The 14741-nt window shown below is 34.2% G+C and overlaps 1 protein-coding gene across 2 annotated transcripts in view; it reads right to left on the reverse strand.

Moving 5' to 3' along the window:
• Positions 1-14741, reverse strand: part of LOC123616494 (uncharacterized) — a 436127-nt gene that overhangs the window by 47632 nt on the left and 373754 nt on the right. The window lies entirely within an intron of this gene.

Below are 14741 nucleotides of genomic sequence, written 5' to 3' on the forward strand. Positions count from 1 at the left end.
TCAGACCCACTGGGTTTTATTTTCTTGGCCTGGCTTCAAGATTGAGAGCTTTTCTCACTGCTGGCCCGCGGCTAGCTGATCAAGGGCTCCCCAGTGGACATGGATCTAGATGCCTGTTTAACTTCTGTCCTCAGCATTTCAAAATTATTAGTCAGGATCTGGACTGGGGCCAAAAGAATATGAATATTTTCAGATGCACAGTTATTCCCATACTTCCCTCACCCCCCTGCATCTGGAAGACAGATAATGACTCCCCCAGAGTCTTGCTTATCCATACCCCATATTAATTTTAGTTATGATCCTAAGTTAATAGCTCACTCCTGGCTATTAAGTTTAGGAAAGCTTGAGTGGATCTGGAGACTCTGGCATGCTGAGTTACCGCAAAGTGGCTTTTGGACACGTGGAAAGCCTAGTGGAATTGAAGACTTATGCCATGAAGCACTAAAGCTTAAAGCATACCCTGAGTCTTCCTCACATTAGTTGATTCTGCCATTTTCATTCCAATAGGATAGGTCCATGACAGTCTGAATTAACTGTAAGATAAGTGCAGTTCCAAGCCAACCCATTGTCAGTGTGACCTTCCATTCCTGAAAACCACTCAGTCCCCAGGCATCTATGCCTCCAGCTGCATCAATATAAATACAAGGTCCTTGTTTCTGAGAAGCCCAACTGTTAAACTCATCTGCAGGTACGCAGTGCCTCATGGAAGCCCAGTCTCTAAGAGGCCCTTTTCTCTTTAAATTCTCTGGTCTCAAGTTCTTTCTCTCTGGGGAAAGATAACTCTGATCTCACTACGTCCTAATTTCTGGGGATAGCGGAACACAGGCTGAATCTGTAAATGGAACAAGGGTAGCCAGCAGTAGCTCTTCTGCCGAGATTGGACTGTGAGGCTCCTGATTTCTAGTACTGCCACTGCATTCCCCACCACTCTATTCTCTATGTCTTTTTCCTACTCATACTTCTTCATTATTCCTTTGATCACTTGATTGCTCTCTCTTAAATTTTTTATGATCACCTAATTCAACTCTTGCTGTTTTCCTTCTTGACGTCCATTTCCCCCACCCTTTCTTTAGAAGAATTTCCCAGAAGACTGCTCCTATTTTGTATAAGCATATAGCTCTGGCTGACCTAACAAAATAGATTGCCAGTTATTCTTCCAGCAAAAACATGGGTTTATTCAGGATGAACAAAGGACTGCAATTCAGAGTCTACAACCACGGCAAGCCACACGTGGCAAGTCCCCCACAAAAATGGAGAGCACTCTTTTATAGAGGGAAAGGAAGTTGGGAGGGCAAATGTAAACAGACCATGGAGTTACATTGGCTGAGTCCTTGTCAGGAAAGAAGAGGAGTCTTTCTTCCTGTCGGGCTCTGCTATCACCAAAGAGTGTGACAGCTCCTCCTTCTAGTCTGCTGACTCAGTTTAATTGAGGTTTCTGTTTATTAATTTTTTACACTTTTATACATGAAAGTTTCTCTTCTCATTTTGATTCACACTTCAATCATATTCCATAAACTCAAGGGAAAAAAAAAGCTAATTTGACTTTTCTTAATACTAAATACTTACCTTAACTAACAAAAGAAAAATTTGTCAGATGCTTAGTGTATGTCTTAGGTATACATCTCAAGCCCAGGAAGCAAGTCTCTACTTATTTCCCATATTTCCAGAAAAGTCAAAAATTAAAACAAAGCAGTCATTGCCTATAAATACATAGAATTATTTTTAAATATTATATTTAGACTAAGAAAATATTTGCATGAGATGTAGAAAATATCCAGCTTCAGTATAATCTTGGCTGAGTTAAAAGTCTATCTTTCTTCCCATAATTTGTCATGAGAGAAATGGAACCTTCCATAAACTACATATAAATTACTAAAATTCAAGTAAAAATGAAAATTGGATACAAAATTACTGACTTTCTATAAATAAATAATAAAATCCAACTCTGTTTCTTGTAGTTAGTGGAAAAAATGTGGGCTGAGAAAGAAAATGCAATTCCCTGTTAATTCCAAATTGTTAATTTTGTACCATATGTATGATATATTTAATCACAGAAATTTAATAGGAAGTATGCTAGTATAAAACTTTAGGATAAACAGATGATAAATATTATGTCCTATGAGTTTTGCCAAAAATGAAGTGAGTTCATGTACCATTGAATGAACACAATGAATAAACACTGAGAATTAAAGATTAATTAAAGCAGAATAAATTAAATTTTCCTTACGTATCTATAGACTATAAAGCACTATTTTGATTGTATGAAAAAACAACTCCTACTGTTATAGAACACAAAAAAGAAGACATCAAACATCATCACACGCATATACTTATTAGAAAAGGTATTAATTTTTTGTTGATTCCATATTTGAATGACTTTGTTTACCAAGATCTTTTGTTGAATTTATTTCCTTAAAACAAAAATAAGCTTTAGACATGAAAAAAAAAATTTAGTTATTCTCCCTTTAGATGTCTTTTGTAACAAGCCTATAAAAATTTTCAAAACTATTTTGTTAATATGAATAGAAGGTAAGTGAGCAGTTTATTAGATGCAAGTAAAAATCAAATAATATGAAGACTTTAGTAAACATAAATGGGTATCTGAGTTCTTACAAAATAAACCAAAGACATAGGATAAACTATCGTGTCAAAATGTAGAAGTTGAAAAGAATGATTTGGGCCACCAGATGATACCCACATCACTGAATGAATGAAAAGGATGCATAGGGTATGAAAAACATTAAATTGTAGAAAAACATACTAAGATATTTCAAGTTTTTCCAACAGTACATAAGTATTAATTTCATGCTGAAGAGACTTTGGCTATATAGGATTCCTAAATGATACTGAAAAAATGGAAAACAAAACAAGATTATTTCTAAATTTTGAAAATATAGTTTACTTAGTCTGTGAGATCATGATTAACTAAAGACCCCAAGACTTTTTAGTTTTGATTTTATACTAAAGAAGCAGGAATCTCTGGTAAGTGGCTCCTTCCTAAAAAACATTTTTTTGTGACCAGCAGATGATCTCTTTAGTTAGCTTCCACTGAGATGTATGTTTGAGAACAAAGAATCTGTCTTTAACAGAGTCAGTCCAATGCCATATTCTTCTGAGGAAACCAGATAGTCACTGTAGCACATTTAGTTATATAAGTCATGAGAGAAAATATCTCCCTGACCCCAACTGACCACCACTACTACTCAAATCAGGAGTATTAACAACCATCATATTTCTCTTTACTAACTGATCGCTGGAATTTACATGAAAATATTTCACCACATTTCAAAAGAATCTTTTTGTATATGAAATTACAGCAAATCAATTTAACTATGGCAAAAGAATAATGATATGATTTTGTGTGTTAGTTCTGGTTGAAGAATTTATAATGATAACAATTAGTGTTTGTATAGGTTTTTAAGTTATTTTAAGTGATGCTCAAATAGCTTATTTGTTGTCTTTTCATTTTTCTTATTTGGAAAATATTTACTAAGCATCTACTCTGTGACAAGCACTGGATTAGGTGCTAGAGATAGAACTGCAATAAGGACAGAAGGCCCTATCCTCAAAAAACTTACAGCCTCACAAGGTCATCATAAAAACCTACGAGGTAAAGCATAATGTCCACCTTACAGATCAAGAAATTGGACCTCAGGGAGATTATGTGACTTGCCAACATTGATACATTTAACACACAGAAATCAAAACTTGAAGGCTGGTTTATGTATTCTTTTTTTTTTTTAACTCAACAAACAATTGGGAAATAGCTGTAAGAGGTTAAGTAGAGTTTCTGAAGAGTACTTTGGGTGGTGAATTTTTGAATTATGCTACTAATCCCTCCAGACGACTTTAGGACTCTCTGGCTACCTTACAGGAGTGAAAAAGTTGAGCAAGCCCATTTTGCAGCTACCTGAGGGCATGTTCCTTCCCCCAACATCCCAAGGTAGATCTCTGTTGCTTTTAGGTCACTAAGAACCTCAGGCAGATCATGTCTGTAGAACCCACATTGCTCTGTTCCTTAGCTGCTTCCTGAGTCTTCTTTCCCCAGTCATCTTCTTCCATTATGATTCATTAAAAGGGAGACATGCTATGTTTAGTGTCACTTTCAGAGAGCATCACAGTAGTCATCTGATTTTTCAAAAGGCTTTCATTCTCCTATAATTTGTTGATCAAATTTCCTTAGATATGTAAATTACTTTTGGCATACATTCTCTGAATTAAATAATTTTTCTTTTAACATGGAGTAGTTTGGAGGAATTCCCACATATGCTTTGTGGCTGGATTTTAAGACCTGAGAACTGAATGAATACAAAGCTTGCTTGAAAGTCATTTGACAAGTCAGCATTCTCTGTAAGTCAAGCTTCATACCAAGACTTAGAAGCATTGAGATTATTACTTTAAACTCGATGGCATTTTTAGCTTTTAAAATATCAAGTTCCAAAGTTAAAATGGAATCTTTTTAAATTTATAAAGCTGGCTCTTGCTTCCTGGTAATAGATCACAATAGCATAGTGAAGTAGAAGTTCATATCTGGACAGAAGGGCTAAAAAATTCTATGCCTATAGTTCTGAAAATTAAGGAATGTTATACCATATTTCTCCCAGAAAGGGTTGGATAGCATTTCACTCAACTGCTGCATTCTGGGACAAAGGTAACAGAGAAAAAGAGAGGAAGGAGTCTTAAGAATCTGATTGTCAGAGGAGTTCCTAATGACATCTCCAAAATGGTATTTTCAAAGTGACTGTTTTCTCCTGGAACAACAAGGCATAGAAGTGTATACAGTCAGTACATGATAATTCTTCCATACACACACACACACACAAAATTAAATTAAAAAAAAAATCTTAGATTATCATTTCTTAATAAGTAACAACAGAAAAGTCCTGAAAAAACTTTTGGAAAATAACGTGAAATAAGCAATCATAATATTTCCAAAAGAGCTAAATCTCTTTCTTAATTTTGTAATCCATGTCCCTGTCAACACTATCCCTCTGCCACTGCCAAGAATGTCTAATTATCTCAAGAGGAATAGTAAAAGTCTCCAAATGAAATGGATTTGAATTTAATTTCCCATAGACTATATGTTACAGAGGACATTTGTAGGTGTGGAAGGGCAGTATATTTATATTTGCTACTCTAGTATAAAGAATGGAGAATGCCATAGTGTAGGCAACCAATGTTTTTAAAAAAAAATGAACCATTGTTAAATAAAGTAGAAGGTGAAAAAGGTAAGTTCTTAAAACCATCAAAAGATCAAGTATGCTCATTTTAACTTTTGAACTGCAATGCATTTCTAACAGTTTAGTTACTCACTGGTTTGTAAGGAAATACCACCTCCCTTAGTAAGATAAGATCCTCAAATTCAAAGCTGTAATGTAGGAAGCAAATTAACCTCATAAAGATAGCTGCTATTTCGAGGTTGAAACTATTTTAAATGTATTTCCTACATTTCATACCGTTTAGTGTTTATAACTACACTAACATGTATCTGCTTTAACCCCATTTTAGTGACCAGGAAACAAGATGATTAAGTGACTTGTCTAAGACAACACAGATTCTAAATCGAAACACAAGTTCTTAAATTTGATGTTTGAGTTTTTAACGTGCTTGTCTAGAATACTTTCTTTGATCAGCTCAATAAGATTGAGAAAGATACTAGAAATCAAAAAATAGAAAATTAGAAACTAATTTTGCTCAGCTATAGCCAGGGATATCCATTACACAGGAAAATCAATAATCCAATAATAAAATTGATTTAATTGCTTCCTATATTTTGACTCCTAAAGAAAACACACCTTCTTCAAATCCCATAGAAACCTAAAAATTGATTATATATTAGGCCAGAAAGCATATCTTTCAAAATTTCCAGGCACAGAAATTGTACAAGCTACAGTCTCCATCCACAGTACAATAAACTAGGAAATAACAGGAAGAGTTAAAGGAAAAACAAACATCCACAGTATTTACCCATTTGGAAATTTAACAGCACTTTCTTAAATAAGTCCTATATCATTTCTCAATGCAACTGCATTGAGACTAGTTAGATATTGTAACTGCACTGCAAGTTAAGGGATACAGCTCAAGAGGAAAAAAAATTGTAGCCTTAAATGTTCTTAGTATTAATCAAGAAAGAATGAGAACAAATTAAATATTCAATGCAAGAAATTAGTAAGAGCACTCCACCCCACAAAAGCCAAGCTTAAGAAACCCATGAGGAAATAATAAAAAGAGCAGAAGCTAAAAGAAAAGAAAACAGAAATGCAGCAGAATTGCTAATTGTACTTAAAAGCTGGTTCTCTGAAAAGATCTATGACACATAACAAGCCTCTGGAATAGCTGTGAGATGAAAAGACAGAACTACAGGCATAAACAACCTTAGGAATGAGAAAGGGTACATGACCACAAATATGGAAGAATGTTTTTTTAAAAATAATAAAATATATAACTAAGCTGTAAACTTTGAAAATTTAGATTGCCTTTATGTTTCTCTAGGACATATAAATGATCAACATCGAAGAAGGAAGTAATAGGCTGCCCAAACCATAAAACAAAATGAAAACATTGTCAAGGAACTACCATCATTCTGGCCCTGTGTTCAGGGCCCATATGCTTTTAGCAATGAGTTCCAGCAAATCGATGAGAAATTGATAATTCCCCTTAGTACTTAACTATCTGAGCTCACAAAAGAGGCAGAAATATTTTACCTTTAAGAATCTAAGATAAATATATTTTAATTTATTTTCCATGGAACATGAAGAGCTCTTTCAGTATCCATCAGGTATTTTTTTTCCGTGTCATAAAATAATCTCTACTATGTATTGTTGATTATTGCTTCTTTTCTACTTAGTCTAATATCTTCTCCAGGAGTATCAATTTTCAACTCAACTCTTTTCCAAACTCACACAAGTTTATCTTACACATTATTGGTTAAATTGCATACAGTACCAGTATATGTATATCGTGGATTTTAAATTTGGTATCAAGCTACATTTTCTTAAAATTCTTTCTAATCTCCTGCCATTATTTTTACCCCATCCTACTGTTTTTTCTCTTTTCTCCTTTTATCTCCACTTAGTGATTTCAGGTTTTCTTCTCTCTCCTGATACAGCATTAATGATTTCATATAAATTCTTAACATTGTCTTCTGGATTTCACATGAGACAATTTTCAGAGGTGGCTATTCCTTTGTTTTATTAGAATGATATTTAATTTCTCACGTTCTGTCATTTTTTCATTGATTCCAATGATGTTTTATTTCTTTATAAAATTTGAAGTGGTGAATCTCTGAGGTAGGTCTGGTGCAGAACCCACCTGGGTCCTACTCTCTTTCTGTATTACTTCATGATGAACAATCCAGACACTGGATCCAGGCTGCCTGGGTTCAAATCCAAATTTTATCACTTACTAGTTCTGTGAACCTTACTTTTCTATGCTTCAGTTTCCATCTGTAAAGTTTGGGTAATACAATGACTGTAACTCCCTCATAAGGTTTCTAGGAAAATTAAACAAGTTAATTTACATAAAGGGTTTAGGATATCTGGCATATTCTAAGCACTGTAGAAGTGGTAGCAATTTTGCCATGGTTGAAGGAAGACCTCAGATCAACATAAGAGCAGGCTAATATTCATAGTTGTCAATTTAATTTCAGTTTTTTGCCAGAGAGAGCAGCCATATAGACATATTATTTTCTCCTTTCCCCACACCTGGTTCTGCAGTTCTCTGAATTTTTGAAAAAAATGATAATATTCCCAGAAATCAGGCAACGAATATTCTTCTTATCTCACTACACAATGCCATGACATTTCCTTTCTTTTCATGTCCAGCTGTTTGCTTGGAGTTGCTATTTCTGTATGAATGCAAAAAGAAGATAGAAGACTCTGGAGACAGGGATTATAGACAGAAGGAACCAGGATCCTGGCCTCAAAAAGTAGCACTAGCTGGTAATAGGAAGGATCCCCTAGGCCTTATAATCAGCTGGGGGCAGGCTGTGTTAGAGAGAGAATGTCTTCCTATCTTCCATGGGACTCTACTGCATAAGAAAAATATCCAGATATGCCTGCCATAAGATCAGGATGCATTGTTCTTATCCTGGTTCAATGTGCCTGACAGTGGATATGTTAACCAGGTCCCGGCATTCATCATGTTGGTATTTATTAATTTGTGTGTGTGTGTGTGTGTGTGTGTGTGTGGCAAGTGCACCTGAGATCTACTCTTTAAGCAAATTTCCAGTATACAATATAATATTACTAACTACATATAATAACCATGATGTACATTAGACCTCCAGAATTTCTGCATCCTACATAACTGTAACTTTGTACTCTTTGACTATGATCTCCCAATTTCCCCCACCTTCCCACCCTTGGTAACCACCATTCTACTCTCTACTTCTACAAATTCAACTTTTTGAGATTCTACATATAAGTGAGACATTACAGGATTTTACTTTCTGATCTAGCTTATTTCATCTAGCAAATTTATATCTTTTTCTTTATAATTTTATATGTATTTTACATGGAAGTTGAAGGATCATAAATCTGGGGCTACATGGCAGATACAATTTTACACTTTATACATTGTTAATGTAAGGAGATACTATATGCAAGGTTCCTAGCTTCATGTCTTTCATATAAAAATAAAAAATTTTCTGTCTCCAGTGCTCTGCCTCCACTTCTTTGAGATGTGGAATAATTAGATGTTTATCTATGATGTATTTGTTTTCGTTTCATTTTTTTCCAAATGTGAACAGGCTTATGATGGATTAAATATTGCTACGAATTCTTTTTTTATGATGTATTTGTTTGCCTGAGGAGGAGAAAAGGTCTCCTTTTTAAGCTCATTCCTCAAAACTTAACAGTAATGAAATAATTATGGCTGAAGAATACAGATATGCTATACACAACTTCATACAATGTAAAGTACATTAAGAAAACCACAAACTAGCATAGTCATGTGTCCTATGTTTAAGACTAGTTAAAATTTTTTTCTCCAGGAAAACCTCCTTCATGAACATGCATTTTTTGCAATAATTTATCCATGTTTGTTCATTATTTATCTCCCAGCCTTCTTAAATGAGAACTTCACACTCTACCACATTCCAATGTCATTTAGTGTAATTTACCTCTTTCTTATATGTGATTTTTCACTTTATATCAGGATATTTAGCAGTTTTTATCTTGGGAAAGTTAAATTAATTAAATGAAGTCAATTGAAATAAATGATGCAGCTTTTGAAAATGTATGACATCTGCTATCTGCTTTTTCGTTAAAGGTCCTCTTTAAGCATCTTTTTTAGTATCTATTTTCTCACTAAATAAAGAGAGACTAAGGAAACAAAAGTATGTAATTTCTTGGTCCCCTTGTTTAATTCATTTAAATTTAAACTAAGTCCATGTGTAAGAAGAATATCGACATTAAGGCAGGTGCAAGACAATGCAAAATTGAGGGAGAAAGTGATCATTTATGTAATCATTGAATCCCTTTCTTTTTCTTGTTGAACTTTGTGCAGTCTTATACTTGGATCTACCAAATATTTTTCCAACTCCAGTAGTTGGATCGCTTGCTAATTAAAAAATAATGTCTCTGTGGTTGACTGGTATACCAATCATGTAGCAGATGACTATTGTGCACAAACAAGTCAGGAGTTCCATGATACAACAAATTTCATGGCTTTTGTCTCTCCTGTACTTACTGGCACAATCTGATTTTTTTTTTTTTTTTTTTTTTTACAAAAACACTGAGGATAACTGGTTTTGATAGCACCTCTGACAAAAAAGGCCTTGGTTGCGTAAGTTACACATATTTGTAAGTAGTTGTGAAGAAGAATAATTTGTTTATAAAGATCACTGCACATATGGTCAACAACTGGAACTCATACATAGGCTTCATCAGTGTAAACAATTATTGAAACAATGAAATTGGCTATTTTGGTCCTCTGGACTGCTTTGTAAATCAGAATAAGCAATTAATCATTTCTATCATTTTCATTAAGAAAAATATGCTAAACATTTGAACTTTTAAGATGTGTATATTGTTCTATTAGTCCTCAGCGTAGGTATTATGTTCATAATACAAAAAACAGTAGTTAAAATCTATACATAGGCAGTCTCCCACACGAAAATAATGAAATAGACTATTCATGATAATAGTAGTTTTTCATGATACTGCATTTAAATTTATGATCTAATTACCATTCTAATGAACTCAGTGGGAGGGCCTCATTTTCATACCAGAATACAGAAACAATAGGAGAGAAATAAAAAATTTGGGACATGCAGCAAGAACATGGCTTTGTAAGGCATTTTCTTCTTGTGCAATCTATAAAAATTAACAGGAAAATACAAGAAGACCTGCAAACTACATTTCCAACAAAACTAAGTGTACATGTATGTATATATGTATACATATATACCTACACACACATATATATTTTCTACAGACTCCAAAGTACATAAAAGGGCTTCTAAAACAATTGAGATCAGATGAAAATATGCAACAGGAAGTACAGAGAAGAATGTCAGAGAGGTTCAGCATATTCCAAAATTTACCAGTAAATGAGGGACACTTGCCAGGAAAGGTTGCTATGGAGATGAAAATATTACATTTTCTGACTCAAAATTAAAATGACATAATTTCCTCTAAAAAAAAAGTTAAAATTGGAACAACTGAAGGAAAAGACATGAAGTCAACAGGATTAGTCGAAATATGAGGAAGTAAGTGGTGGAATTCAAGAAAAAAGTAGAACAACACATAATCAGAATAGAAATAGTGATGCTATTCCAAGGAGGCTGAGGAAGAACACACAATTGAAAACATTGTAAGGGCCACAGAGAATGGAAATGAGAACAATGAATTTTAAAAAATGCAAATAAAAAGCCACAAAAGATTAGGGGGGATATAGTAGACACAGAAAATAAGCAAAGAAGACCGAGAATGTACCTTGCCTCATTCTTTGAATAAAACACATACCTGAAGGTTCAAATTTGAAAACTTTACTGAAATAGAAAAGAACTTGAATTTACAAAGTGAAAAGGCACACTGTGAACCAGAGGAAACAGACTAAGAGCATAATAATAAAAAATGCTGGGCAACTAAGCAAAAAGGTCAGCTAAGAGGGAAAACTATCCTGCTGTGGAGAAAAATGGAGATTATATTAGAGTAAACCCCTCCACAAAATAAAGAAGTAAGATAATTATGATGCAAGGATTTTATATCCAGCCAAGCTGGCTCAAGCAAAAATACTACAGTTTTTAAAATTCAAGAACGCAGAAAATACTTTTTCTAGAAGAGTGCATTTCAGCTAACTAAGAAATAATTGCAAAAATAAGGCATAGAGCTGAGATGAGCATTAAATATATTTAACTGTAGAACTAAGATCCAGGAGATTAGTGTGACAAAAAAGACTATAAATGTGTTATGCCAACACATTGACCAAAAGATTAAAAAAAAAAATTGGAAAAGATAGGGGAGGAAAAGGCTGTAGGTAAATTTGTTGAGTTTCAGGGAGTCAAAGAATATCCTCTAAAGCTGACAAATCATGTTGAAGATATATAAGCACATTTGATACTATAAAGGTAAACACTAAGAAAGAAAACATTATTGACTATATTCAAGAGTTGGAGAAGGAAGGGATATAAAAAGTTCTCCAAGAAACTGTTAAGTAAAAAATAGATTAGGTGTGAGACTATGTCTAGCAGTCTTTTTGTGTAAAAGGAAGAGGAAATAAGAATAATTATTTGTGCTTATTTTATTTACATGAAAAATTTCTGGAGAAATAGACCAGAAACTAAAAGATTTGGTTATACATATACATATATATAGTATTTGAATATACTATTATATTAAAGATTAAAATGAAAAATAGGACAAATTAATTTTTCATACTTGCATTTATTTTTATGGCTGGCGTATTGTCACAGTTGATTTCCTTCTTCTTTATCTAAGATCTGTCCCTTCACTCAGCCTCAAATATTTTCTGCCAATGTCAAAATTTTCATTCTTTTTCAAGCTCAACACATGCCCTAGAGATTATCTTTCCTCTAGCTCTACCTAATAGGTCCATTCTAAGTATCACCCCTTCCATGAACCCTTCTTCCAGTACCCTTACTCTGACTGATGTACAAATCAATCAGATTTTACTCTTACTCCAATTATACAAAGCATGTAGATATTTGTGTCTTAATGTCAGTGCCCACCAAAGAATATCCACCATAGAATTAGCAATCAAAAACTAGGTAGGCAGGATGACTCATTTGGTGGATGTCAGTTAGCTATCATTTGACTTCAGTGCTGGTGGTGCAGAGAGGCTATCCAGCCACCACCTTCAAAACTCAGTGGCAGGGTGGATTTAATGCAGGGGGCACGTGGATCTGAGAAGAACACGGTGGAAATTGTAGCAAATGTTTCCAATATCTCATATCAAGGCCCTTTGGCTAACCTCTGATTCAGGTGTGGCTGATGATACCATACAATTAAACCTTTCCTCCTCAACAGTGAATACTGTGTCTTTTTGTTTCTGCCCTAGGGTCTTCTCTGGAACTATAGAAGCCCACTTAGTTTGTAAATGCAGAAATGGTTGAGGAGTGAATACTTCTGGGGCTACTCTTGATAATGGGGAGAAGTAGCCAGTATATAAATGCTTCAGCATCCCATCCTTCAGGTGGAAAATTTCTGAAGGCATTGTGATTGCTTCCCAGAAGATCCTAGTAGAAACGAGCCCCACTGTGCACAACAGGGACTTGGATGACAAACACTCTTACACTGACTCTTCCTCCTGCCCTGACTCAATATTTTCACTCCTTCTCTGCTGTGGTCACCTCTCAAATGTAGTTCCTGTGTCATAAATTCTTGTTTCAGTTTCTGTTTGTGGGGAAATCCAAACTACCCCCCTTGCAACATATCAGATAAAAAAGGGAAGTTTCGGATAATCTTAAGGTATATATTGGAATCCAATTATAAATGTGAAAAGACAGTTATATGTATATATATGGCAGAATTTATGAGGATGGTCTGAACTGAAGACATAAATTCATAAATGGTTACCACATAGTTTAAAAGCCATATGACTGAACAAAATTACCAAGCTAGTGATATGAAAGAACATCTGTTGGATAAAAGTAAATAGTACCTCCAAAATTCTACTGCTCTTTTGAAATGTAACTGAATATTCTATAAATTGATTAATTTAGCTCCATGGTAGTCCAATGTACGATCCAGGGAGATTGCAATAGGAAGGGGCAGTGATAAACGAACTAATAGGTTCTCTGCTCTCACTGACACTTTGACCAAGGCACATGTGATCATATCTGTTCTGTACATAGGAATTCACATAAGATTTCATTTCATTCAAAAAGTGTTTTTATTTTGAAAATCAGAGCATTAGACAAGCAAGTCCAGGAAATGAAACTAACTTTTTCTGTAAACTTAATATGCTCTAGGTATCATGCTATATATATTTATACATTCTCCCACTTATTCTTCCTGCCAAATTAGGTAGACCTCTACAGATGTTAAGCATCTTGTCTAAAATTATATGCCTCTTAGGTGAATCTGAATCTTCAGTATGACTACTAAACACTTGTGTTTTTCAATGTTTACGAGTATTAAGAGAGTCTGTATGAAGTGGCTTGAGGTATGACCTATTCTCCCTATTTACTGCCTTTTAAGCATCAATCTTTTTTATGTGTTCTCTATTTCATTAAAGTAAGATCTAATTTGAAAGTACAAATAGATAAAATATAAACAAAAAATGTCTAAAGTAAGTTAAATACAGCAGAAGTCAAAACAGTAAAACAATTCTGCTATGGAGAGAGAAAAAAGAAAAAAAATATCTATCATTAAGCAACATGCAGAACATATTTCTATAACCTAAAATGGCTAAAACCATTAGGAAAAGTCCTATGCATAGATCATGATAAAACTAGGATTTTTGTGATGGAAAACTTTCTAAGGTAATATAAAATATGATTATTGTTATCACTATAAAAATGTAGCCACATTGGCATGAATTTTAGTGTAATTCTAGATTAAATATACTCATCTCAAATATTTCTAAGGGTGGAATCAAAGTGGAGGAGTAGTCTGAGCTCATCTCTCCTCACAAACATACCAAAACTACAACTATATACAGAGCAACTCTCACTGAGAATGACCTGAAGACTGGCTCTTCTACAACAAAGGCTGTAAAGAAACACATGGAGTCTGGTAGGAAGGGAGGAGAAGCAATCCAGTCAGGATCTGTACCCCTAGCAGGGGACCCAGAAAAAACGGATAAATTCCTAGAAACATACGATCTTCCAATACAGAATCAGGAAGAAACAGATAACCTGAACAGATTACTAGTACTGAAACTGAATCAGTAATTAAAAACAAACAAACAAACAAAAACTCCCAACAAACAAAAGTCCAAGACCAGACAGCTTCACAGGGAATTTCTACCAAACATGTAAAGAAGAGATAATACCCATCCTTTTCAAACTATTCCAAAAAATTGAAGAGGAGGCAACATTCCCATCTTCATTCTATGAGACCAGGATCACCTTAAACCAAAACCAGACAAACATATCACACACAAAAGTAAAATACAGGTCATTATCTCTGATGAATACAGATGCAAAAATCCTCAACAAAATATCAGCAAACTAAATTCAACAATATATAAAAAGGGTCATCCACCATGATCAAGTGGGATTTATCAAGGACAGTTCAATATCCATGAGACAGTCAGTGTGATACATCACATTA

Source organism: Camelus bactrianus, chromosome 2 (genome assembly GCF_048773025.1).
Source record: "Camelus bactrianus isolate YW-2024 breed Bactrian camel chromosome 2, ASM4877302v1, whole genome shotgun sequence".
Lineage (NCBI taxonomy): Eukaryota > Metazoa > Chordata > Mammalia > Artiodactyla > Camelidae > Camelus > Camelus bactrianus.